This window comes from Calypte anna, chromosome 3 (genome assembly GCF_003957555.1).
Source record: "Calypte anna isolate BGI_N300 chromosome 3, bCalAnn1_v1.p, whole genome shotgun sequence".
NCBI lineage: Eukaryota > Metazoa > Chordata > Aves > Apodiformes > Trochilidae > Calypte > Calypte anna.
In genome coordinates this window covers 114,091,376-114,114,770 of record NC_044246.1, presented here as the reverse complement: position 1 = coordinate 114,114,770, position 23,395 = coordinate 114,091,376, and the positions used below count along the sequence as shown (strand labels likewise).

The following is a 23,395-nucleotide window of genomic DNA, read 5'->3' as shown; positions in this document are numbered from 1 at the left end:
GTTTTAAGGCACATTTTTTTGGGTGCTGCCTGGGAACGGGCAGAGATTTGGGGTGCTGAGTGGGAATGGGATAAGATTTGGGGTCCTGTGTTGACACAGGCTGAGATCTGGGGTGCTGTACTGGCATGGGCTGATATTTGGGGTGCTGCATGGGAACAGGCAGAGATTTGGGGGGCCGTGAGGGAACAGGAAGATGTTTGGGGTGCTGCATGGGAATGGGCAGAGATTTAGGGTGCTGTATTTACATTGGCAGAGATTTGGGGTCCTGACTGGGAGTGGGCAGAAATTTGGGATGCTGCATGGGAAGAGGCAGAGTTTTGGGTGCTGTGAGAACAGGCAGAGCTTTGGGGTGCTGCTTAGGAATGGGAAGAGGTTTAGGGTGCTCTATTGACATGGGCAGAGATTTTGGGTGCTGGGGTGCTATGGGCAGGGATTTGAAGTGCTGCCTGGGAACGGGCAGAAATCTGGGATGTTGCATGGGAACAGGCAGAGAGTTGGGGTGCTGTGAGGACAGGCAGAGCTTTGGGGTGCTGCGTGGGGCTGGTGGAGAGAAGCAGCAGCTTCGTGTGAGCCCTTGCTGCTCCCTGGCACCCCGCTTTTGAGAAGCCCCCCGAATTCCTTACAGGGGGTCAGAGCCCATCGGGGGTGTCAGATGGGGACCATTTGGGGGGCTCACACAGGTAAATGTACATTGATACCTATACAGATCCCAGCGACCACCCCCCCAAAAAAGGGGGCCTCCCCCCATTAAGGAGGACCTGCCACCAGAGGGCACCGTACCCCCATTTTTGGGAGCCTCTTCCCACAATGCAGCGAGTCGGGCTGGGGGCTCCGCGCTGCTCCGCACGCCGGGCTGCGGCCGCAGGGAGAGCGCGGAGCTCCGCGCAGCCCCCGCTGACAGGTAAGTGCTGACCTCCCCCTGCCCTGGCAGGGCTACTTCAGGGGGCTATTTTACCTTTATTTTATTTTATTATTATATTTTTGTTTTATTTTCTAGTTTTCGCTTTTATTTTACTTGTTTTGGTTTTTTTTCTTTCTAGTGGCTTTAATAGTTTCCTTTTTGTTTAATTTTGTTTGTTTATGTTGATTTATTTTATTTATTTATTTTACTTTCTAACCCCTCCCCCGGCACTGGACGGGGGTCCCGGGCTTTGCCGGGGAGCAGCACCCATCCCCTCCCAGGATGGGTCCTGCTTGGGGGGGGCACCCATCACCCCACACACACACACCCTTTCCCCTCTCATGTCTTTGGGGTGGGGGATTTTCAGTGCTTGTGGGGTGAGCCTTGGCTGGGCTGGTGGTTGTCTCCTTGGAGGCAAGGAGAGGGGAATATTTGATTTTAATCCAGACCCCCCCTAAAGTTAGCAGAAACTTGTGGCGGGGGCTGTGGGGTGGCACTACCTCTTCTCCGGGCTGCTGCAACCTAAATTAGGCTTAATGAGACAGTAGCTGGTTAAATAAATAGTGGGCGAGGGCTCCTCCGCCTCCGGTCAGAGTTGCTTTCGACTTTGGCAGTTTGGGCCGTGGGAGATGCAGGGGGAATTGACTGCTTTGGAAGGGCTTGTGTGCCGCAAGGAAAAATCCCAGCCCAGCCGGAGAGTTCAGGATGGCCGGAGAGGAGGTGAGTGCCACCCCCTATAACCCCCGAGAGTGGAGGAATGGCTTTGGCAGCTCCTTTGGGAAGGATCTCGGGGTGCCCGGGGGTACCTCTGTTTGGGGCTGTGTTAACTCCTCGTCCTGGGATGGAGGAGAAGGGCTTGGAGGAGTCGGAGCCCCTCAGTCTTGCTTCCTTGTCCCTTTGTATGATGAGCCTGAAGGTGCCTGGGACTCCCCAGCTCGCTCAAATCGTTTAGGGTGGGTTGGTTGTTTAAAAACCACAGTTTTGCACAAAACCCCCCAGCCAGAATGAAATTTGTCTGTGCCAGAGAGGGAAGCTGGACATAGGCTAAAGCAAATAAAACTTGTATTTCATCATGCTGGGGTTGGGTTTCTTTGTTTTCCACCCTGCTCTGGGCAGTCGGAGGTCCCTACGGCCACAAGGTTTCCAGCCTTCACCTTCAAACTTGTTTCAGTGGCTGAGAAAAACAAACAAACAAACAAAAAACTTGTGTTCCCATTCTGCTCGCCTCGCTCCCTGCAGAGCCTGCTCTGTCCTCTGCCTCCCATGTGCTTTCCATTAGGCTCTTTCTCTTCTCGGTTGCTGCAGGGTTTTGCTGCTGGAGGGTTGGTTTTTCTTTTTTTTTTTTTTTGCAGGGTTTCTCTTCTAGCTCCATCCCCGTGAAGCAGCTCAGGAAGGAGCTGAGGGATCCTGGAGATGTGGGAGGGAGGTGTGAGCAGGGCTGAGCTGCGAGCTGCCCGGGGTCAGTCGGGGCTGTGTGCTACCCCCAGGGATGTGTGCAGGATCCGTGGATGCTGCTGGGGGGCTCGGGAGGTAAAGGATGCTGTCAGTGAGGGAAGTTGGTGTTGGCTTTATCCAAAAAAAGCCCCCAGATATTTCCCCAGTGCTGCAGACCTGGCTGAGTCTGGGAGCTGGAGCCCAAGTGCATCCTAAGTACAGGAATGTGCCGAGCAGAGCAGGCAGTGCGGGAACCGAGAGGCTCGGGGGCTTCAGAGCTGGAGATGCCTGGATAAAATGTGTCTGTGGGGCTGGAAATGGTCCCAGTTGGTTGCACAGAAACCTCGGGCAAGAGCTTTCTTCCCGCTGGAAGAGCTTGGTGTGGTCCCAGCAATGGAGGATGAGCACCGTGTACCTGTGGGAGGGTTGAGGTGTGGGATGGGTGAGGAGATCCCCTGCCATCCAGGGAGATGGCAAAGGCCAGGGGGTGGTGAGGAAAGCAGGATTAGGAGGGGAAAAAAAAGAGAAAAGATGAAAATTGCATGGTGTGTTGTGCCTTGATGTACTATTCCATAAAAAATAAAGGGATGTGAGCCTGCTGACCATGTAGTGATGGGCTGGGGAGAGCCTGGGGCTCTTCTCTGCAATAGTGCTGGTGCAGAATCTATGGCTGAGCCTTAAACCCAGTGTCATTTGTTGGGTGGATCCCATTGCCTCACAAGAAAGCAGCAGAAACATAGGTGCCAAGGTCTGAAGTACACGGAGAACACGGTTACATCAGGAGAGAGGGAAGATGTTTAGACACTGTGCAGGTTCCCATCCATTAGTCATAGTATTTCCAGCATGCAGAGGGTTGGCTGGTTTTTGGTTTTGTGGTTTTTTTGTTTATTTTTTACACACCTGCATTTCCATATAAAGGAGTGAGTGGAAAGCAGAAATGGGAGGTGACACAAGGGACTGGAGAAAACCCAGGTGGGGATCTCTCCCTGCTTTCCAAGAGGGACCTCCAGCTGCTCAGCCCTGCTTTCCCAGTGTTTGTGGCTGGGGTAGGTGCTGCTTTCTTTTCCTCGACAGGTTTTTGACTTCTTTACACCATTCTTCATACTTCTGGGGGTGGGAGGATGGTAGTGTAATCATCCCTGTGGGAAAGTTTGACATTTTGTAGCAGGTAAAGCCAAATGTAAGACAGCTGCTTTGATTTGGCTCCTTTTTTCTGAGGCAGGAGGGGATTTAGGATGGAGGCAGAAAAAGGAGGTGGCACATGGGGCTCCTTGTGTTGCAGTGACATCCAAGCTTTGGGGTTTTTTTTTTAAGGAGAAATACACCTGTGGGAACAGGCTCTTTGCAGTTTTACTGCTGCTTAGAAACTTGAATCAGTCATATTCAAAATCTGTAGGTGAGGAAACCTCTGCTCCTGTGTCACCAACATCACTTTTTTTTTTGTGGCAGCTGTGATTTCATCACTGTGGATCCCAAAAAGGATTTTGTGGTTGTTGGAATCGAAGGTTCATGGTTATTTCCTTCATCTCTTCAATTTCTCTGGTCTCCCTTGGGAAGGAAAAAAGGGTTTCCAGTCCTGTGTTAGTGTTTGCCTTTCTTCCATCTGTAGTTGTTCCCCAGGGGCTGTTGGATGGAAATGACCAACCAAAAGGGTTTAATAGGTATGATGTGTGCTACTTAATGGCAGGACCAGGACAGGGTCCTGGTGGCCTTTTAGATGGGAGAGCAGAGGTGGGCACAGCTGCTCTGCTCTGTCTGGACGTGGCACTTCTTTGATTTCTTTCCCAAACATCTCTTCCCAGAGATGAGGGACTGGGATGTCCAGTTATGACTGGGGCAGAAGGAGGTGGTGGCATCTTGCCCAGCTGATCTCTGCACTCCCTGCAGGCTCCCTGCCCTTTCTGTCTTCTCCTGAAAAAAAAAAAAACAGCGGGTTTGCCATGGAATGTGTCCTGGGATGATTTTCCCTCCAAAATTGGTTTGAAGCTGCTCAGTTCTGCTGCAAGATTTTCAGCTGCTTGCTTGAGGTATTCTTTTAAAATAAAGGCATTTGAAAAGCTCTTCCCTCCCCCCCCCCCAAAAAAAAAAAAAAAAAAAAAAAAAATTAGTGATGTAATCTGTGAATTTCTCTGGGTTGTGTTCCTGAACAGTTAGGGGATGGTTCTCTTCTTACTAGTGCATGTTTACAATAGGAAGCAAGTAGGAAATGCTTAAACTAATTAATTCAATTAATAGGAAATGCTAAGGATTGCCCTTCCCTGAGGCTGCTGAGGGGTCATCTCAGTGTGAGCCTTGGCTAGAGCTCAGAGTTGTTGGAGCCTTCAGCTGCCCAGAGGTGGGAGCAGAGCAGCTTGCTGGGGAACTGGGAGCCCCAGTTTGGACATCCCTGTTTCACATGGGGATTGCTCACTCAGCACATCCAGCTCTTGGCAGGAGCTGGCAGCAAAAGGATGTTCACTTTGGGTCTGATGCATGTCCTGGTGCCAAATGAAGAGCAGCTCCTTATTTCTGCCAGTAGAGGTGAAGGAGGAAGTGCTTCCAGCGATGTAAAGTGGCCGAAAGGAGGCAAAAGGGGTGATGAGAAAGCAGGAGGTGGGTGCAGGAGGTTGCAGGAGAAAGCAGGAGGTTGCTCATCACCCGAACCCTGACCCACCCCGGGGTGGGCTCGGGAACAAGCTGCTCCACCTTCAGGGCGTTCTGTAGATAGCGTTGGGCTTGTCCTTGTGCCTCTTGGTGGGAATTCCTTCCGTGAGGCTCCCCTGGATCAAGTTTAAGTTGTTTTCCAACGCTGACTCCAGCAAAGTGGCCGCGGAGGGCAAGGAAACCACCTGGGAATCGTTTTGCTCCTTGGACTGGGTTTCCAAGCTTGAAACCAAATCCACCCCTGTGAGCTGGGGCAGGGCAGGTCACAGGCTGGGTTTTAGGGCAGCTGTAAACACTGTTACTTAGCAATGAGGGAGGATAAAGTAATGCAATAATCAGAAAACTATAAAAAAACCATCCTGAGGTGAAGGCAACAGGTGCTAAATGCTGCTGTGCCTTTGCAAAGCTCTGCCTGGCTGTGTGCTAGAGTTTTGTGGAAACTCCTTGCAGGGATTGTTTTGCTGCAGCCCCATCAAACCTTTTGAAGATTCTGTATAAAAATGACAAAAAAAAAAAAAGTTTCTGGATGTCTTGAGTGCTGCTTGCTGGCTTTGTGTTCTGTGGTCCTGTTCTGGGGCTTTCACCAAGTCCTGGCTCTGGTAAAGCTGAACGTGTGGCTTTGTGGCATACAAACACAGTTCCCCAAGCCTGGGGATTTGCTACAGAGTTTTTTTTTTTTGTTTTTTACCAGCATTTGCTACTAATGCTGGAAAAAGGGTGAGGAAACATCCATGTGTTTCTATTGGAAAAGGAGCTCCGTGGAGGAATTCCATGGGGACATAAGTGCCGGCCTCAATCAGGGGGTTTGGCCACATGTGTCAGTGGTGGGATGGATTGGGGCCAATGCTTTTCATTTGCATTACTTTCAGCATATTTTCTTTTACTTGGTATTGTGGAGATTTCTTAGAGCTGAAAATGAGAGAATTCTGCAAGAAGAAAAACACACAAAAAAAAAAAAAAAAAAAAAAATGCCCAAGCAATTCTTCCTGCCCTGGGTTTCATTTCACACTTCACCTTTCTTTCTGGCTGTAATTTGTGCTTGTAGGCTCCTAGAGAAAGGGTAAAAAAAGAAAGCAAGTGTTTAATAATAGATAAAAAATGAGATTAAGCAATAAGTCAGCCCTCCCCTATGTTTTTCTCTCCCAAAAAGCAACCAAAGAAATTGGAAATTGCCTCGAAAATGGGGTGTGCAAACATTGAAGATGAAGCCTGATGTTAAGTATAGATGAGGTGTTTATATTTTATTTAATGACTATATACTGCCACCCACCTACAAGAGCTGCCCTCACCTGAATTTCTCCAGGTGATTAATAAAACAGCAGAGATGAACTGGAAAGGAGAAAATTCAGGAAGTATCAGGCTCCAAAGGTGAATGCAATGGGCATCCTTTCCAGGTGCAGCCAGGGTTTGCTGCTTGGGACACCTGAAGCTCATTTGATGAGATTGGTGGTGGCTGTAGGAAAACCAGGAGGCTTGACCAGGTGTTGTCCATCCCCAATGACTCTTGGAACCAGTTTTGTCAGAGTGGTGAGGTCTCCAAGGGAAAGGAACCCAAAGGGGTTGGATGCAGGATGCATGGGTGCTGGCAGAAATCATAGAATCCTAGAATGGGCTGGGTTGGAAGGGACCTCAGAGATCATCAAGTCCAATCCTTGATCCACTCCCCCCGTGGTTCCCAGCCCATGGCACTCAGTGCCACATCCAGGCTCTTTTGAAATATCTCCAGACACGGAGAATCCACTACTTTCCTGGGCAGCCCATTCCAATGCCTGATCACCCTCTCCAGAAAGAAATTCTTTCTCATCTCCAACCTAAACCTCCCCTGGCACAACTTGAGACCCTGCCCTCTTGTCTTGCTGAGAGTTGCCTGGGAAAAGAGCCCAACGCCCCCCTGGCTCCAGCCTCCTTTCAGGGAGTTGGAGAGAGTGATGAGGTCTCCCCTGAGCCTCTTCTTCTCCAGCCTGAACACCCCCAGCTCCCTCAGCCTCTCCTCAATAGGATCTGTGCTCGAGTCCCTTCACCAAATGCCACGGTGGAGGGAAGAGGTGAGCTCAGGTGTGATTAGTCACTGGCCAAGCTGCAGCAGGAAGAGGCTTTCAGCATGCCTTGGCCTGGGAGAGTTCAGTCAAGGCTTGTGCTGATGAGATGTGGCTTGCCTGGAGAGGAGGCTTAGCCCTTGCACTGGGCATTGAGGCTGTGAGTGCTGAGCCTGTTCTTATTTGGTGTAAATCCTCTTGGCTTTTTGGGTCTGGGTGTCAGTGAGGATGTTGCTGCATTCCAGGCAGGAGGGTGGAAGTTTCCTCAGTGCAGTTTGTGTGGAGCTGCTCTCCTCCTGGATCATCTCAAAGGTGTCCAGAGCCTGAGTGGACATCAGGTATGTCAGCTGCATGAGCTCCAGTGAGCCAGGTTGAGAGGGGGTACAAGAGAGAAGGAAGCTCTTGTGCTGTGTCTCCACTGGAGACAGGAAAGCAGAGAGGACCTTGAGTCTGTGCTGAATAAAGCCCCAAGAGGGACCTGAGTCACAGCCATCTCCAGCAGCAGACAGCCCAACTGAGTGCTGCCATCCTACCATGGGGATGAAACCCCTCATGTGGAGCTGCAGATTTTCCCTGCTAAATCACCCACATTTTAAGGGCAGGCAGGTGTCACAGCCCTGTCTTAGGGTGGAAGTTTCCTCAGTGCAGTTTGTGTGGAGCTACTCTCCTCCTGGATCATCTCAAAGGTGTCCAGAGCCAGAGTGGACATCAGGTATGTCAGCTGCATGAGCTCCAGTGAGCCAGGTTGAGAGGGGGTACAAGAGAGAAGGAAGTTTAGGTTGGAGATGAGAAAGAATTTCTTTCTGGAGAGGGTGATCAGGCATTGGAATGGGCTGCCCAGGGAAGTAGTGGATTCTCCGTGTCTGGAGATCTTTCCAAAGAGCCTGGATGTGGCACTGAGTGCCATGGGCTGGGAACCACGGGGGGAGTGGATCAAGGGTTGGACTTGATGATCTCTGAGGTCCCTTCCAACCCAGCCCATTCTATGATTCTATGATTCTAAGCTCTTGTGCTGTGTCACCACTGGAGACAGGACAGCAGAGAGGACCTGTGTCTGTGCTGAATAAAGCCCCAAAAGGGGGCCCGAGTCACAGCCATCTCCAGCACCAGACAGCCCAACATGCCCTGCCATGAAACCCCTCATGTGAAGCTGCAGATTTTCCTTGCTAAATCACCCACATTTTAAGGGCAGGCAGTGTCACAGCCCTGTCTGAGGAGCCACCTCCATCACAGCTGTGGGTGGTGAAGGCCTGGCAGGAGGAGAAGACAAACAGCAAACCTGTGTGGGGGGCTGTGTTCACCAAGGGCTGCCTGAGCACAAGTGCTGGAAAGCACCACTCCCACGAGTGATCAGCATCCTCTGAGGTGTTGGTGTATCTCCTGTGTCACCTCCTTGGTCTCAGCTCTGTACTTTTAGAGTTGGAAAGGAATCTGCTTTATTGCTGGGCTGCTCTTCTTGTTTGTTCTCCAAAAGGAAGAAAATGTGCCAGAGCTTAAACTTAAAAAAAAAAAAAAAACAAACAAACAAACAAAAAAAAAAAAAACCCACAAAAACAAAAAATTAAAAATCCAGACTATGGAAACAACCACTTGGAGGTAGAATAAGCCTCAACAAGAAAACATTTTCCTTCAGCTTTTTCTGAGGCCGAGTGAGAATAAAGTGCAAGGAAAGACAGGGCAAAGTTGACTTTTTCTTTTAATTTCAAATATATTCCAAAAGCTGAGCAGTTGGGATTTTACTATTTTTTTTTTTTAAGTTGTTTTGCCAGGTTTGGGTGGAGAAAGCCAGCTGAAAAATTTGCCTTGGTGGATGTGGGATAGAGGCAGGAATGCAATTATCTTATTTATTTACCTGTTTTTACCCTGAGGCAAAAGAGCAAGCTGTGGCCATGTTGCCTGCTGCATGCAGGCATGGAGAACACTCTTCCCCTCAAATCCTTTCTCCCCCCTGCACCAACAAGATCAGTACCAAAGATATGTGACTGAGTCAGCAATGCAGATGCCATCAAATGTCTGTTTTATTCCTGGGTATGAATCAGAGAGGTGTCAGAGCTTCATATCCTGCATCTCCTGATAAGAGCACAGTTACCTCTGTAGAAACAAAACATGCCAATCGTGAGCACCTAAAACTCACCAGCACCTTTTATTTTATTGCAACTCTTGCCGCAGCATGTGGAGATATATTTAAAAAAGAAAAATCCTACCTCCTGGAGCCAAAAGATATTGGGGTTTTTTTTAGTATTTGCAGAAAAAGTGATCCAGCATGTCTGTAAATGCACACGTGTATATCAATGTAGAAATATGATTGTTTCCTGGACCACAAGCTGTTCCTGTTAACCCCTGTTAGACCACTAAGAGTGTGCCACAGTCTGAGTACTACTTGATTGCTCTACAGGTTTTCCCAATGCTTTGTATTTTTGGGGTGAAAAGGAAATTGGCTTCATTTGACTTCCCAACCATGCATTTACCTCCAAAACCAGTTTAACTTCCAGACTTGAGGACTGGAATCCCTTTAGGTTTGCTGTGGAAAATATATGCAACAGTGAAACCCTTTACCCCCAGAAGTTGTCTGCTTGCAAGACTTTTCCATCCCCAGCTACAGCTTTGGAAGGCACAGACCACATCCAGATTAGCCACAGCATTTCCTTCTATTGTTCAATGGGGGCAGCTTCTGGTTCCCTCTGCAAGAGTTGTGTGGCTTTTGCATCAGCTGCCTCCTCTCTGCTGATCCCAAGGGACCATCTGTGTCCTGTTCTGGCTGCAGTCCCACTTCTGGACCCAGCCTGGAAAGCCTTGGTGGAAGGGAAGTAGACTTGCAGTGATGCAGCTTAAATCCCCCCAAAACCAGCTACAACACTGAATTTTCACAAAGATCTGGGTCTGTTGACCCCAAGGGACTGTGTGGAGTTGTTTAGAAGGCAGCTAAGCCAGTGTGGTTGTGGTGAAGGGGGAGAAGAACAATTTTCATCTAAATCTCTCTTTTCAGGGGCTTGTTTGCTCCTTTGGTTTTTTCTGCACCAGAGACTAGAGAAGTTGAGGAGATAAAAGACCTTTCTGTGGCTGCTGATCTGCAGATTTGTAGCTAGTTCAAATCTACCACCCCGAGGTACGTCATAAATCTGGCTGCACAAATAGGGAGCCTTGACATTAAAAATTAGCAGCTTGCTCAATAAAGGACTGGAATTCTTCATGCATGACACAAGATCTTTTTGATCCCCAGCTGATGCTGTGCAGAGATCTGTGTAAAAATTCTGTGCAGCCAGGTTGGAGAAGTTTCTGCTTCCATTTGTGCCTTTTGAAGGAGAAGAAAATGGGAAGGAAAAAAAAATCAGGTTGCATTCCAAATGTGTTTGCTAAGGCTCAAGGAAGGGGGGTTTAAGATGCCCCTTATTATAAAGTGTTTCTGTTTGCTGAAAGAAATGATGCAAATTAAGTTACCCTTTCCCTGCTTCCCACATCTTCAAATCACTTCCATTCAGCCAAGCTGCCTCCTATCAAACATCTAACATAAAAAAGGAAAAAAAAAATGCTTCTGGACTGTGACTGAACATGAGAAATGTTGGTCCCCAGGGGTCTGTGTCCGTGAGATTTGAGGGATGGATGATAAGAGCTTTGGGCCATAAGATAACAAAATGTAATTTCACAGTTGCTCATTCATGCTCCAGCAAAGGTGTGTTTCGGTTGTGGGTATTTCCCAGCAACAAAGCTGAAATTTTACCAGCTCCTACATAAATATTTTGCAGCTTGTTGGGTTTGTTTTGTTTTTTTTTTAAATGCAGTTAAAAGTAATTGGAAGGCTGGAGGTATTCTGAACAACTGTATCCACCTAGGAAATTATGACCTTGGGTTTATTCAATCAAATAATATCAAGATTAAGAGTGAAAATAGCTGAGCTTGTCAGTCACGAGGAATTGTGTTACAGCCTGGGCTCAAATCCATCACCTGAAATCAGGGAACTCTGGCAGGGTGTTGTGCATTCATCAGCAAGAGGCATCACAGCAAGATCATTTAACTGTAATCCATCAATTTACTGGGCTGCTCAATTAAGTGGGGGCAGGAGAGGGATGAAGGGAATGATCCTGTCTGTTGTAATGAATCTTTGGCCACCTGAGGACTTTTTCTGCTTGTTGCTCTGGTGTGTTTCATGTTGCCTCCAAGGCCCACCAGGATGAGAGCCCAGCCCAAGGAGGCACTGCTGTTGGAGGCTGTGGGTTTTCATCTCATGTTTGCACCCTTTTGCATGGGAAGACTTGCACCAGGCATTAAGCCATGCTGGTTGCTGGAGAGGAGGGTAGGGACAGAGTCTGGGAGCTGTGTACAAGCAGCCATCATGTGCACAAACACAACTTCTCACCCTGTGACTGTTAATGAAGAAATATGCTTAATATTAATGATAACTTTGGAGTGCAAAGTAGGTTCTTACCTGAGTACAGGCTGTGTTTCCTGTTACATTGGCATAAATCTCTGAGCTCTTTATGTCTTGGTAATAACTTTAAATTGGAATATTGGTTTCTGCTCTTTCCCAGCTGTCCAGGTCAACCTTATGACTATGGAAATTGCATGGAAATCTCATGACTGGAGGGCTTCCTGCAGCTTGATGGCAAAGGGAGCCTCCGAGTAGTAGTAGATCTCTCATCACTCTGTTAAAAGGAAATAATAATCACAATGGTGGTGAAAAGAGAGGACTTCTAGAATTAAAGGGATTAATGGGTTAGAGCTTTTCCTCTACATTGTTTGTCAATGACCTGAGCCTGACTTAGTCTGAAAAGTTAGTGGAGAACCTTGGATGGACATTTTTGCAAAAAAAAATTAGTTAAGTAAAGCTTTGTGCAGCCCAGAGAAAAGGGATAGACTTTTAAATGTCCATCTTAGCTCTGTTTTTCTCATGTTTCTGTGGTTTGACCCCAGACTCATTGATGAAACAGTTCAGGAGGCTGGTGCAACCTCTGGTTCTGTTGCCAGGGGTGCCATCTAGCTTCAGCTGCCCTGAGACCTTGGCAGTGTCATTCTGGTGCTGATGCAGCCCTTCAGTAGTCCTAAAGAAACTGGGCTAGAGGTTTCTTTACCAATGTGGTATTTTGGACACTTCCCTATTCCTGAGTATGTCCAAGTACTGTTTTTTTGCAGGTGGCTACACCTAAATCTTCAGATAGCTCACTGCTTAGGATCTCTGCTGGGATCCAAGGTGACACTCCCTTGTTTTGCTGTTATGATCAACACCCTTGTTGTTTTCTTAGGAAATGCAACTCATTCTCATCCAGGTTTCTTATCACCCTGTATGTATGTATGTTTGTGCCACCCCAACAACTTCTGAACCTGTCAGCTTGTTTCAGTCGAGCCTGACAGAGATCCAGGTCTGGAAGGGTAATTAAGGTTGCATAAGTTCATGAGAAAGAGTCAGTCAGGCATGAGGGATAACCCAGGTACACACTGAGCCTTAGGGAGAGGTGCAGCTCCAGCTTGTGTGAGTGGATACCAGACAGTCCCTGAGAGGGAGAGATCTTCCAACTGTTTTGGTCATGAGATCTATCAGCCAGAATCAGAGCATGGCCCCTCTGGTATACCCCAGCCCCATGGGTGGTGGTCTCTATTTGTAGTCTTCTTGGTTTGAATGCAGTGGTGGTTCAAGCAAGTAGCAAAAAGTGGCTGGTGCTGGGGAAGCTTCTGGCTCACTGAGAGGTGCAGCTCCCTGTCTGCTTTCTGTAGAAACACAGCAGAAGGTTTTCAGCAGGTCCAAGGATTGCAGGTAATGGCATTTCCTCCTAGCTGGGTTTCTGACAAGTCCTATTGTCTTCTTTCAACAAAAAGCAAGAGAAAAGGAGAATTAATTTGATTTTAATAATCAAATACCTCCAGGGTGTTGAAGCAGAAGGAACTGTTAGTGAGAGGAATAGGTGGCGATAAAAAAAACAGTCTTTCTCTGGCTGTCCCTTGCACGTGCACACCCATTAAACATGCATACACCCAGATGCCTTCTCCTTGGGTAATATGGGGAAACTAAATGGAAAAGGAGACTGTACAAATGAGGATGAAAAGAAGAAAAAAGAAAATAAAAAAGGAGGATGAGTCAGCTCTGCTCCTGCCTGTCTGAACCAAAGAGAAGCCAGGCTGGTATTCATGACAGATTTTTTTTTTTTTTTGAAAAAAGATGATAATGCATCAAGTTGATGACAGCCTATAAGATATACTGCAACTGGTATGAAAATTGCTGGTAGGTACTTGAATGTCAGTGACTGCACGGAGTGAATTGTAGGCTGAGTCTCAGAGATTGCCCTAAAGCTGTGTGTATTAACATACAAATACCAAGGAAGTCAAATCTTTGAATTTTTATCTGCTTCAGCTGGAGAGTCACAGAGGTGCATTGCCAGAGTGTCATCCATTCGAGTCAATTGTCACTGCTGTGTTTGTGGGAAGAATGCATCTGGGTTTATTGATAATGTTATTGAGGTGCTTAGAAACACAAGTGTGTGTTTGGTTTATTCTCCCTTTAGTGAGTTATTCTGGGTTTTGGCATTTTGTTAAAATGTTTTGTCAGTTCTAGGCTCCTTTGGAGATCTCTGCTGAGCAGAGCATCAGTAATGGAAAAGCTTTGTATGTCAGAGCTCTCTATGTTCTGTCCTCCAAGAATTGGTTACAAACCTGGATTTGTATCACAGCTTTCTTGTAAATTTTAGGCTAATTTTATTTGTTTGAAGAAAAACTAAGATGAGAGAATATAGGAATTGTGATTTACGGACCTTCTAGTGGGAAGGCTTAGATGTGTCTTGTTTTTTTTTTCCTTGGTTAAACCACATGAACTGAAATGCAAGGTAGTGGCCAGAACTTCCTGTTGATCTCCATCTTACCAACACTTCACCCATTTGACATCCTCTGCTGCTCTGCCTGTGCAGGGAAGACACAAAATCAATCTTATTCCCACTTGAGAAATAAATTTAGAGATTATGTTTTGGGTTTGGGGTACAAATATTTCAGGTCTTTGATGTCTCCTGCTGTTAAAGAAACACAAGGGAAATTCTGCCTCGTGAAGGGGGTTTGTAACTGGGAGCCCTGAATTTCTGCCTTGGGCTCAGCTGGTTTTAAAACTTGCTTTTAAGGAGCTGTGGCCAGTGACTTCACCATTTTGCCTTTGTTGCCATCTTTATAAACTGCTCCTGCACCTAAGGAGGTGGTTGTGAGGATTAGTCACTGGTTTTAAAGCTCTTTGAAGATGGCAAGTGGTGTATAATAGCTTAGTGTTTATTAATGGCATGGCTTAGTACCATGAGAGGTTTTTTTACAGCTGATGTGCCAGGACAGGGCCCCAGCAAGTTGGAATTGGAGTTGCTTCATTGATCTCATCCCAGCTGTGCCAGCTGATGACACCTGGTTATCTGGCCCCTGGTTCCTCATCTGGAGGAGCAGGGAGCCCTCCCTCTCACTGCTCTTCTATCAAGCTCTCCTTCCACTGGCCTCCTGCCACAGCCTGTGCCAAGTTTAAAGCTGGTTCTGTGCTTTTGGCTTCATTCCTTCTAAATGTTTTCAGTTTTGTTGGCTTCAACTGATCCCAGTGGCATCTTTCTGTGATGCACTTTATGCAGCTTCTTCTGCTGCTTCAAGTGCAGTAACACTCCTAAAGTTCAACCTATTTTCTTTAATTAAAAAAAAAAAAGGTAGTCACTGGTGGGAGAAATTTAATCTTTAAATTTGATTGAATTTAAAACTCAACATAGTGGTTTTAGTGGAACCTTGGAGTAATCAGGAGAAACTATTTGTTTTCTTGCTCTCTTTTGAGTCAGTACTGGTACTGATCAAACATGAGTATTGCCATCTGTTGGATGATCTCAAAGAGCTTCAGGACAAGTGAATGAAGAAGACTTGGAGAGCCTTCCTCCACCAGTAAGGAAGCTGAAACAACTTCCCATGGCTCAGGCTGAGGTAACAACTCCTGGGAAAAACAGCTCCTGATCCATAGCAGCACATTTATTGTGCTGGATCAAACCCCTCCTGACACCAGCTGGAGTGATTTTCATGTTTATTCTCTGGTTTGCTCCTCTCACTGACCTCTCCTTTCCTGCACGTCCACAGCTTCATTGCCTGATTCTTTAGTTGATGAGGTTTCAGACCATCATGGTGGGGTCAGCCTCTGGGTTTGTGCAGAGTTCCTGTGAGGAGACAGGAATTTATTGGGAGAGAGCAAAGGGATGTGAGCAGGACCAGGTGTGAAAACACTTTCTCATAAATTTGAGGCAGGACTAAAAGTAGTGGAAGCTCCTCCCTACCCACCTTTGCTTGCTGATGTTGCTCTTCCTTTGTCCTGCTAAGAGGTGTTTCTGACAACATGAGCACAGCTGCAGAAGTGTTCCGGGTTCAGAGAAGATGTTTAGTGGAGTAGCCACATCCATTTTACTTGAGCATCAGCTCTTCCTTGAGATGAGAATAGAAATTAATTTTGTTTCAAGTTCTGAAGACATGCTGAATAGATAGAAGTGGGTTCTATTTATAGGCTGCAGAATTCCTTTGTACAGTGAGCCACTTTGTTTTAATTCAAACTATGTATTCAGCACATTGGGCTTAATTTTATTTAACTACAAGTTTTACGTGCCGTTTTCCTGCATTCTAATTGTTTTTTAAAGTTGACATAAATCCCAAGTGCAATTAAAAAGTCAGACGACTCATTAAGAAGCTTCATTTGCCATTTTTAACATAAAATGTGTTGACTTGCAGAGTGTATTAATTTTTACAGATGCCCAACTGTAAAAAATAGGACAGCTTTCTGATTTAGCTGGAGTCCTGATTTACAGAGAAATATGCCTTTGTTGTTCTCCACCAGCAAATCAGCCTTTTGTTAAGAAAAAAGAAGACAAAAAATGCAAAGCAAGGCAGTTCAGGTCGACCACAACTCAAGTATTTTGCCCTCTTGTTTTGCATCAATACATCCTGTAGTCACATGAGAAAAGGTAGGATGGTTGAAGAGAAGGATTGGTGGGCAAGCTTGCAATTAGTGTTTCCCAAGGACTGATCCCATGACCAGTGCTAATCAATGCATTGACTAATGATAAAGCAGAAATTAATGGGATTTGGAGATTTCATCAAAGGAGGAAAACCAGGACATCCCACCAGAAGAATGAATGACTTTAGGACTATTTCCCTGTAAGCAAATGTAAGCTCCTGTAACATCAGCTCCAATAGTAAGTTGGGGTTCCTATATTGGAATTAGAATGTATCAATCTAGCCAAGAAGGCCAATGGCATCCTGGGCTTTGTCCACCAGGTCCAGGGAAGGGATTCTGCCCCTGTGCTCAGCCCTGGGGAGGCCACAGCTTGAGTCCTGTGTCCAGTTCTGGGCCCCTCAGGGAGTTCGGGAAGGAGATTGAGGTGCTGGAGCAGGTCCAGAGAAGAGCAAGGAGGCTGTGAAGGGATCCAGCAGAATTCCTGTGAGGAAGGGCTGAGGGAGCTGGGGGTGTTGAGGCTGGAGAAGAGGAGGCTCAGGGGAGACCTCATCACTCTCTCCAACTCCCTGAAAGGAGGTTGGAGCCAGGGGGGCGTTGGGCTCTTTTCCCAGGCAACTCTCAGCAAGACAAGAGGGCAGGGTCTCAAGTTGTGCCAGGGGAGGTTTAGGTTGGAGATGAGAAAGAATTTCTTTCTGGAGAGGGTGATCAGGCATTGGAATGGGCTGCCCAGGGAAGGAGTGGATTCTCCGTGTCTGGAGATCTTTCCAAAGAGCCTGGATGTGGCACTGAGTGCCATGGGCTGGGAACCACGGGGGGAGTGGATCAAGGGTTGGACTTGATGATCTCTGAGGTCCCTTCCAACCCAGCCAATTCTATGATTCTGTGAATCAGTTGTAGGATAAATCAGCTGTCCTCATGACAAGGTTACATGCCAGGATCACATTTGTCAGCCACGTTATTTCCACTAGCAAGAAGGAAATGTGAATGTCACTGCAACAGGTTTTAGTGTGGCAGTGGTTAAAATGTAGTTTGTGTTCCTCATCCATGGAGGAGAAAGATTGATTTCAACTGTAAAAGGCACAGGGGAGGGTGTCTGCTAGAAGTGATCTGGAGAGCAGAGAAGCTGGTTCACAAAACTATTACAGGAGCCTGGATGGTAAGCCAGGAAGAAGAAAAGGCAGAGAAAAATGATATTCCTTCTCTATAAATACACTGGCATAAATGCCAGAGAGGGAGAAGGGTTATTTAAGTGAAATGACAATCCTGGCACAGGAACAAATGGCTCTGAATAAGTTTAGGCTGGAATTGAGGAGAATGGCTTCAAACCAAGTGAGGTTCTTGAATAGCTTTCTAAAGGGAATTGGGTAACAAGGGCTAAAAATGTGATTACTGGGAAGATGGAGCCTGATAAATGTATTAATGGGATTACAAAATGTGGTTGACTTCGGTATTAAGGGATCAAACTCAGGATTTCCAGTCCTGTGCTTTTGCAAATACATTTAAGAATCCTGCAGGTATGAGAAAAAAACTCAGAAAGTCTTTGTTTTAAGAAATATTTTTGTAATGATTCAGCTTTGAGATGGTTTCCCTCTTTCTAATATCTGAATTGAGTGAACTGCAGAAAGAAGGAAGTACCTGTGTGCACTGGGAAAAGGGAGAAACTGGTATCTGTTTCCCTGTTTTAGTGGTCCGTTTTGGCAGCAGGCTTGTACTGCTTAGATTTTTAAATTGTATTTATTTATTTTATTTTATTATTTATTTAAGCATTTTGGTACATTTTAGTAAAGTCAGGACTTTAAATAGATTATGTCACTTGGATTGTTCATTTTGGAGAAAAGGAGGCTGAGGGGTGACCTTAGTGCAGTCTGTGGCTTTCTCACAAAGGGGAGAGATGGGACTGGTTCTGATTTCTTCACTCCTGTGACCAAGGACAGGACTCAGGATTGGGGTGAAGCTGAATTAGGGGAGGTTCAGGTCAGATACCAGGAAAGGTTTTTCACCCAGAGGGCAGCTGAGCAGTGGAACAGCTCCCCAGGGAAGTGGTGACAGCCCCAAACCTGAGTTCAAGAAGCATTTGGATGATGCTCTCAGGCACATGGGGTGATCCTGGGGGTGCCCTACACAGGGACAGGAGTTGGACTCCATGATCTTGATGGATCCCTTCCATCTCAGCATATTCTGTGATTCTATAATTTTTAATGACAATTATTTGTTATTATTTAACTTTGTAATGATGCTTTTTAAAAAACCTGCAGCACTTAATGCACGCCAGCATCTATCATCAATCTCATGGTTCTCTTTATCAATCTCCACTTTCCTCCCCTCTTATCAGTCCCCTGATTTCTTGTCACTTTGCTGTAATTCCAATAAATAGAATAAACTGCCTTCTTCTGAAAAGAAACCACTTATTTTATCAGAGGTGGGTGCCAAGTTATTTTAGCACAATGTAACTTCAATCTCACAGTGCACTTTAGGCTCTGTATTTCACTTGGACTTTGATGATCTTAGAGGGCTTTTCCAGCCTTGATGGTTCCATGCCTCTTCTGTGTTGATTCAGAGTGTTCTCAAGTCTTGTCTGCAATTGACAGCTGTGATTTCCTGGAGCCCTCCTTCCTTAAGCAGAGAGATTCTGCATAGAGGTCCCCCCCTCCATTTTGGGGGGGATGCTGTTTGACATAAGCTGGTCCTGATGGGATGTCATGTGGTGACATCAGGGATGCACACTGGCACTTTCAAACATGGGATGAGGGGGTTCATTCCAGCATTTCTAAGCTTTTATTATGGAGATTTGGTTGGATGGTTGGAATTAGAAGATCTTTAAGGCCCCTTCCAACCCAAACCAGTCTGATTCTTTATTTTTTATTTTTTTTTATTTTAGCTGGGGGATTGTGGAGAGCTGTTAGAAATCCTTGTTAGCAGAGATGGTATTTTGGCAGCCTGAGCTGTGTAGCTGATGTTCCCCTGGCTGGGGAAATTGCAGGAGTTCTTGTAGCCCAGCCTGCCTTCACCCCTGTGTTGGGTGCTCTCTTCATTACTCAGTGGTAAGACAGCAGCATCTCTGTTCAGTCTGGGCCTGGCCATGGCTGTCTCCAATCTCCAGTATTTTTTCATTGCTTCCCTTTGTGTACTTTGTATTTGCTCCTCTGTTTAGGACACAAATGGCAGATGGTTTTTATTCTTGTTTCAAGGTCTTGTAAGTGGCACCTTCCAGCCATTCAGCCCCCTCAGCATCCCAAACTAGTTCCCTTAATTACCTCAGCTTTTCTTTTTGAAATTGAAAACGTTGCAAACCTGCTTTTATTTTGCTTAAACTGAACCAGTTTGTGGAAAATGGGCTCGAATTGAGTGATCACAAGCAGCTATTACTACAACAGCCTCACTATTTGCCAGAAGTCTACAGCAGAATCACCTCTGGTTTGCCCATCACCTGTTTTGTTGTCTGTTGTCCATTACATCCCAGACTTACAAGGCCCTGCTGTTAGTATTTATTCTTCCTTTTATATCTGGAATTTAAGACTCCCTCATCAGCCAGTTCCTTGGAGGATTTCTTTCTCTCTCTAGTCATTTTTTAAAAGCTCTCTGCACACATTCAAATCTGATGGTGGGGTCTCCAGTGGACCTCCAGCACAATCCCAGCAGACAGCCTTTTACAGTCTTTTCCCAAAGTGACTTTAATCCAAAAAGATGGTTTTCTGCATGCTATCACTTTGGATTTCTCACAAGCACAGATGATTCACTCAGCTCCCAGAAAGAACCACGGAGCAGCATCCCAAAAGATTATTTTTAACAGTTTTGGAAATGGATTTGGGGTTGCCAAGGGCAGCGTGCACACTCAGGGTCTGACTTGGGTTTGGGGATTTGCAGGTGGGTTTTTTTTATCTTAACCACCTGTTTCTGTGCTTACCAGCCTTCTTTACTATATGATGGCTGTAATTTCTAACAGATTGGGTTTCTGACAGTCACGTAGGAAGAATGATCCCCAGTTTATGTTGTGGTAATTGAATGGGGGGGAGAGAGAGGGGGGCACAAATGAACCAGCTGGCTTCAGCACACAGGTCCCTGTGAGTGAAGTCTGTGTTCCTTGAGTCTTCTGTCTCTTCAAGCACTCCTGGCAACCTGGCAGGCTGTCAAGGCCCCTCAAGATTGCATGGACTTAAGGGTGAGCTGAAATCCTTAAGTTTGGTTGTCTGGTGCAACAAAGCACAAGCTGAAATGATGATTTTTTGCTTGTTTTGCAGTTACTTTTAAGTTTAGCCAGGGCTGAGTGCTTCATTTAAAAAAAAAAAAAAAAGGTGCTTTTTGTAGACAAAGAGGGTAATGCCCAAGGTAAACTGCAGTTACATGTAGGTGTTTTGGGGATTATGTTATATACAAATGAAACAACTGTTTCTTTTTAACTTCTGTTTAAATATAGTTTAAATTATGGAATATTTAGTACAACAGAATAAGCTGTTGCTTGCCAACTCTTCCCTACCAGTGGTTACCAGATGCTTCTGTATTTATAACCTCACCATCTGTTCCAGGGTGGAGTCTGGGGGTAGGTAGGTATTTGGATGTGTCTTCTTTCCTGGATATCTCTGGAAAACTTCAAAGCATCTGTTTTGAGATGAAGGGGAAGCATGGTTAGCTGCAATACTCAAAGAATTCAAGGGAATTTTACAGAAAAGCAGGAGATTCCTTAGTATAGCAAGGGCTCAGAAGGGGAAGGAGCCTTAAGCAGTGCTGGTGCTTTGTGCCATTACTCAGTCACCACCAAGATCCACTCAGAGTTTGGCTTGGCTGTCACCAGGCTGGGTTGCTGCTTCCTGCTTTGGACCACATCTTAATAGTTACTAACATTTCCACAGGTATTACAATACTGAAGTATTTTAATGAGAGTCTTTAAAAACTATTTTTGTAGATAAAATTTTTATTTAGATCCAGTTTAGATAATTTTTTTTTATGCTGGGTGATTCATATCTTACTTTTTTTAGAATAACAGGGTTAAGTCTAGATAAAAAGAGAAACAAAATATCTCATACACATTCACTCTGCTGTAAATCCTGCAGGGGCCCAGGTGAGGATGGGAGAGCAACAACACTCTGTAGGACAGAGAAAGCAGCCCCTGTGCCACGTTGCTCTCACAGTGGCTTGTGAGCAACATCTCTGTTCTCAGTGTTGGGAAGGCTGCTGCTGGTAGCAGGTTGCTGTTCATGTACCTGGTTTGGCTTGGTACACACACATAAAATGACTCCAAAGCATTGAATATTTTAGGTAACTATAAAAATGCAAAAGAAGTGAGGGCTGGGCTCACAGCATTACTGTAGAACTGCTGTGAGGGTAAGAAAAGCTGCTCTGCCTTCACCTGCTCACACTGTGTCAAGCTCCACCAAGGCCAGGACTGGTTGGTTTATCATACTAAAATTGATTTGCTGGTAGTTTGGGGGATGGGGAAAACCATATTTTGGTCAACAAATCAAGGTTAGAAACAGCCTTCAGTTGCTAAGGATCTGGGAAATACTGGGGAAGTGCCTCTAACCATCCTCTGAGCCACCTGATCTCTCATGATTTATTGATAACCACTGTCCTAAGCTCTCTTATCTTACCTGTTGCTGAAATATGAAAATTACCCTTTTAGGCACTGTGGTTCTGTAGAAAAAATAACATAGTGTGGTTATGCATGGTTTTATAAACACAGCATTATTGAAGACACTTGGTTGATTTATCTAGACTGCTTATCCTTCATCAGGTGTGTGGCAGTGCAAGTTGCCATACTCCCAGTGTGATCCATAATATTCCACCTTAAGCAAAACCTTGTACCCCACTTCTTGCCTTGGGACTTTCCTTTCAAAGAGCTACATAAAATCAAAAACAGTAACTGTGCCTTCACTAGCAAGGGAAGGGGCATTTCTTTTCCTCACCCCATTTCACTACCAGGCAGTGTTTACTCCAGAATCTGCTAAAAGCTTTCATTGCTTTTATAAATTTACTCTCTTCTGCCACCAGGATCTGGTTCCCCTGTGGAGGATGCTGATAGTTCACTGCATTTGCTGTTTGGATCCCAGCTGGGGCTGCACTGGGTCCAAACTACAATTAGCATTTGGGAGGGAAAAATCTGCATGTTGGTAATTGATTCTTAGGCTAACTTTTCCTTTTCCAACATAGATATTGCCACTGAGGGCTTAATTTCATCCTCTAGCCCTTGGCTGGGCTTTCTGGCCAGCAGTAGGGTGTATTGTTACAATACTTCTGGTGCCCATTGGGTCTTCTAAGGGCTTTTTTTAAACATACTGAGATGCCTTTATCTACCACTGAAATGCAGCTATTTAGGCTGCAAAGCCTGGCAGCTGCTTTAACAGCAGGAGTGGGACCAGGCCACTGCTTTTATGACATAAAGTAAGGAGAAAAGGAAAAAAAAAAAATCCTTATCCATTAAAAACTGCAAGGAGAATTGTCAGAACGTAATTACCTAAACTGGAATTTGGCCAGTACTCCAGATTAACATTTCCTCTCTTGTCAAGTGTGCTGTGGGATACCTGGTGGCCAAAAGCAGTCCAAGTCTCAGCAGGATGAAAAACTGAGCTTTGCTCTGTAGTTGTTCCATAGTGGCTGAGAGATGTGGATGATCTGTTCAGCACCTACAGCACCCTGGGGCTAAAAAGGTGACTGAATCCCATGAAATCTGATGGGAGTGTCTGAGGTTGAGAGTGGGGCTGAAAAACATTCTAAAGAAACTTGTAAAATCCAAAATTGTTCCTGCCTCAGTCTGTGGAAGGGAGGAGAAAGAGGTTAAAAAAGATTTACCAAAAGGACTGTGGCAGAGAAAAGATGAAAGTTCAGGGTCCTCCCCTCAGCTTGTTGTTCCCTTGAGGAGCAATGGGTGTTTTTCTGAGGTTTATTTCAGGCCATGGAAGCGTGCCACGGCATCAGCTGGCTCTGAAACTCCTTAATTCCTGCTTGAAAGGGCTCGATGTGGTTTATAGCAGATTGGAGACACCAGGATGTTGGATGTCAGAAATGGTTACAATTAAGTGGGATGAGGAATTTGGTGTAGGTGAGGAGAAGAGGTAAAGTGGAGACCATTTCAAGTAAAGGAGACAAAGGTGTGATGGCATTCACTGCATTAAACTGCAGCTGCCAACTGCAGAGCTGTGTAGAAGGCAGTGTCAGGGAAGTTCCCAGCATGAAGGGGGAACTACAGAGGGGGGTAAATAGGTTGTTCTGTGAGCAGTGGGACTCATGAGGCCATTTTTATCTTAGATTTTGTCTATTCTCTCCATTTTTAATTGCCACCATTTTTTCTGTCTCCTCAGGTGTGTGCCAGCACAAGCTCTCACCCCATTTTCCTCTCCCACCACCCCCAAACCTGCCTCCTCCTTCTCCTTCTGTAAACCCCTAGATCCCTCTCTATTGCTACCTCCCTGGTAGCCCCAGGCACCTCCCTGGTAGCCCTAAACCATTTATTAGCTGGCT

The 23,395-nt window shown here is 45.8% G+C and overlaps 1 protein-coding gene across 2 annotated transcripts in view; it reads left to right on the top strand.

The window, feature by feature from the left end:
• The first annotated feature begins 878 nt into the window (after positions 1 to 878).
• Positions 879 to 23,395, top strand: part of EXTL3 (exostosin like glycosyltransferase 3) — a 173,361-nt gene continuing 150,844 nt past the window's right edge. Inside the window, exon 1 of one of the 2 annotated variants that reach the window (XM_030446711.1) lies at positions 879 to 901. The gene's annotated coding sequence lies outside the window, so the exon portion shown is untranslated. Of the gene's footprint in view, positions 902 to 1,599; positions 1,622 to 23,395 lie in introns of those variants that run through there. The other variant, XM_030446710.1, reaches the window with a different exon arrangement.